This window comes from Lepisosteus oculatus, chromosome 14 (genome assembly GCF_040954835.1).
Source record: "Lepisosteus oculatus isolate fLepOcu1 chromosome 14, fLepOcu1.hap2, whole genome shotgun sequence".
In the NCBI taxonomy this organism is placed as follows: domain Eukaryota; kingdom Metazoa; phylum Chordata; class Actinopteri; order Semionotiformes; family Lepisosteidae; genus Lepisosteus; species Lepisosteus oculatus.
In genome coordinates, this window is record NC_090709.1 from 24,379,885 (window position 1) to 24,383,625 (window position 3,741).

Sequence of the window (3,741 nt, forward strand, 5' to 3'; positions counted from 1 at the left end):
GCAGTTGAGCTCAAAGCTGGAGATGATCTCCATATTCTACCGCACTATCTAGTCCGAAACGTAGTACACAGTACATACTTTTTTAAGTGAAGTCAGGTTGTTAAAAAATTAAACCAGCGCCCTGTCACAGAAACGTACCCCAGTCTCCCGCGCAACAAGCGGGGGTACTCAGCACTATGCTAACGAGGGGCGCTTGTCTGCAGCTGAGCGTCAGCTCTGTTTACTGTCAGCAGTCATTGCCTCATTTCCAAAGACTTTTTCACCTGCTCTCAGCTTTTAAAGACAGTCATAAACGCTCAAGAAGTAATTCATGTCAGTTTGAAGTCTGTTTCTGTTGTCTCAGCTCTTGATAAAGAAAAGCCGTGCGTGGGAGACTCCCTCTCTGAAGACGTTTGCTGTTACCCTGCGAGGGAGAAGAGCCATCAATCACCGAGGCAACCACTGAGACAGTTAACATTAAACACGTGAAATGCGAGATGTTGTGATTTTTTTCCGCTTAAGGCTTCTATCGTTTCTACTCTAACGAGAAAGACCTCTTTATTAGAAGCGAGATTTTAACAAACGTCTCCAGGGTTAACTGCGACCTGAACGCAACGCCTTAGACCACCAGCCATCTTGCCTGTGGTATTTAGAGCAGCGCTCAATAAAAATGATCAGAAACCGAAAGCGCTTCTTATGCGGATCAGTATATTCCACTGGTTCTGCAGAAGAAATAAGAAAAGCCGAACTCAAAGCACTGTGTTGCCATTACGGGTACTCTGCAGCTGCTTTAAGATCTACTCACACCGTGTTGCCATTAAGGCTACCTAGTTAAAAAACTCGGACGTGATGTTCTGCAGATGTGCAGTGTGCCTTTCCTCTTGTCGTATTCAAGAGTACTCACTGTGTGAGCTCCTCACTGCGTGTTCTGTACTCTACTGTGATTTACTTTAGATGATTACGTGGAGTAGAGTGACAAGATCTACTTGAACATTTTCGGTTTGTGAAATGAAACACTAAATACACTACTGTAAATACAAGTAATGGACATTTAAAATAATCATAGTACTAGAAGAGTGAAAGATAAAAGACTATTTAGAATGACATTCACAATAGACTTAAGAACAGCACAACCGCCTGAACAGGGACTTGAACCCTGGGCCCTCAGATTAAAAGTCTCATGCTCTACCGACTGAGCTATCCGGGCTCTGAAAGAAAGTCGACACTGTCGGGATCCTCGCAAGTCACGTGTCTCTTGTTCCGAAGAGCAGTCATACCTGACCCGTCTGGAATGACCACTGACAGACTTTATCATGAAGCGACGGCACCACTCCCAGTAGAATGAGTGAGAAATACAGCATGACCATGGTAGTTAAGGGGCTCCCACAATCCATCTTTCCTCACATTACTGATTTTTTTCAATAGCATTTTGACCTTTTTTCACATTCAGATTTTTTTCTCATTTAATAAAATCTTTTAATCAACAACATTAAAAAGAAAACAAATGGAACGTTTTTTGGAACAATAATTAAAAAAAAATATTTCAATGCCTTGGTTGTATACGTGTGCACACCCTTTATAAAGGGAGTTGCAACAGTGCTGAAATTTAAAGAGCATTTCTGTAGAGAAAACAGCCTTGATGTTAAGCTTAGGGAGCCTGTCTTTTCGAAATTCTATTTCTTAACACCTTGCACAGCCTCCCGACAGACTAACAAATATTTGTTGGAGAAATTGGTTCACACACCGGAAGACACTAACGTTTATTTACGTTAGAGTATGTGAATAACAGTTTAACCGAAAAAGTTTGTCATTGTGATTTTGTTAAAATTCAATAAATCGTCTATCAACAGTTAGAATTTATTAAGAAATTGTTTTATTTCATAAACTATAAGACAATTCAGAGAGTTTATAGGTCATATCCGTCGCTTATGTTCTTTTAACTCTAGAGTTCAGGATCCAAACCCAGCTGCGGACGATTGTGTTTCTTGAATCTCTTGTAATCATCAAAAGTCGATGTGTAGTCCTTCAGTACTTTCTCGAGTTGTGTCATGGCTATTTTATACGATCAATACTTCTCATGCTCTTTTGCATTTTCCTTAACAAACGGAAAAAGTTCAAAGTGTGTTTATGGCTGTGCTTCTACACATCTACACGACAGCACTTGTAACAGTACAGGACACGGAGTGAGGAGTTCATGAAGCTTTCAGTTTAGTGCGGAGTTCAGAAGGAGGATTCGCTCGCTGAATGATCTCTCAGGAAATCCCGGGTGAGATTCAACAGGTGTTTTCTGCAACAGCCACGACAAGTGTGAAGCAATCTCTGGATTTCCTGAATTTGAACTAAATTATTAGTTCAAATAATTTAGGATTTAACAGAACTAAATGAGGTACATTTAAAACAGCAGTGCAACTCTGCAGCACGTCGAGTGTGCCTGCATTTAATTTTGTAAACCTGGCTCTCTCTGAACACGAGCAAAGAGTTCTCACTCAACAGAAGATTGCGATGTGAGTACTATAACATAAAGCACCTGGAGATGCCAGGGATCGAACCCAGGACCTCATACATGCAAAGCATGCGCTCTACCACTGAGCTACATGCCCGATGACAAAGTTTATGGAACAGACTTAGAGATGTGCAAATGCTCACTGATCACACCACTCACGAAGAATGCCTGCAGTTTCCCACTTTCGCGTTTCTTCTACTACAGAGTAAATTCATAGGAATGAAGAAATAAGGAAGAAAAAATAATCGCATCGAAGCTTCAAGAGACTGGGCACAAATTAATCTGTTATTTTTGTATCCAGTTACATGGGCGATGGTGGTTGATTCCCAGACGGGGGAGTGCTTTTTTTCTACCTCCTTACTCGACTGTCTTTCAATTCTATTTTATTTGAAAGCTTTTTGCGTCTTTTAAGTGCTCTTGATTAAACTATGCATAGAAAAACAGCAGTACTGATGATTTAACATAAAAGGGTGAAACAACGCCCCAACCACAGGAATGGTAACAGGAAGGATCGTGTTCTTATTTAATATGTCCTTTTGAGATGTCTTGTCAATGCACACAGGCGGTAGAGCTGAATAATTTACTTTTAGTGGTGTTTTTAAACAAAGATGGAACACGTTCTTTCTATACCAGAAAGAAAGGAGCAGACTTTACCTTTAAGAGGCAAAAATGACACCTTATCAAAGCTAATATTAATTAAAATGACATCACAACAAAAGAGTGGAGCCTTGAGTGAATAAAGCCTTCAGTGGAGCCTTGAGCTTTCATTGGACGTCTGTGTCTCCATAACTCTGTAGGTGAGAGAGAGGAGTGTGATAACTTGCAGGTGCTTCTCAGAAGTGCGTTGGTGGTACAGGCGCCTTCCAAATAATTGAGTCAGGTTTGAATCCCAGCCAGTGCAAACCCAAATCTTTTCAAGATAATCTCTGGTCCGCTAACACATCTTTTGAAACACTACAACAGGTAACACCCGTGTGAAACATCATGAGCATCTGTTAAACCTCTCTACCTGCCCGTTCCTCACAGAGACATGACGAGGGTCTAAAGGGACATTTTGAGCCATAGAAACATTTTATCATGCCGTACCTTCCTGTGCGGTCAGGCCAGTTCCAATTTAACTGCGCCCGACAACAGAGGTCGTTTTGAAAACAACGAGAGTAAAGGGACACTGCACGTCTGCAGAACATCACGTCCGAGTTTAAGGACAGCAACATCAGAGATTGGAAGCTAGAGAGTTTCAGGTCTGTGTTTTTATTACA

General features: G+C 41.2%; 2 non-coding genes across 2 annotated transcripts; both read right to left on the reverse strand.

Moving 5' to 3' along the window:
* Positions 1–1,113: 1,113 nt before the first annotated feature.
* On the reverse strand, positions 1,114–1,186 carry trnak-uuu (transfer RNA lysine (anticodon UUU)). Its single transcript has one exon. It is a non-coding gene; the product is annotated as a tRNA-Lys (tRNA).
* A 1,321-nt stretch (positions 1,187–2,507) lies between these two features.
* trnaa-ugc (transfer RNA alanine (anticodon UGC)) lies at positions 2,508–2,579 on the reverse strand. The gene has a single exon. It is a non-coding gene; the product is annotated as a tRNA-Ala (tRNA).
* Positions 2,580–3,741: the final 1,162 nt, after the last annotated feature.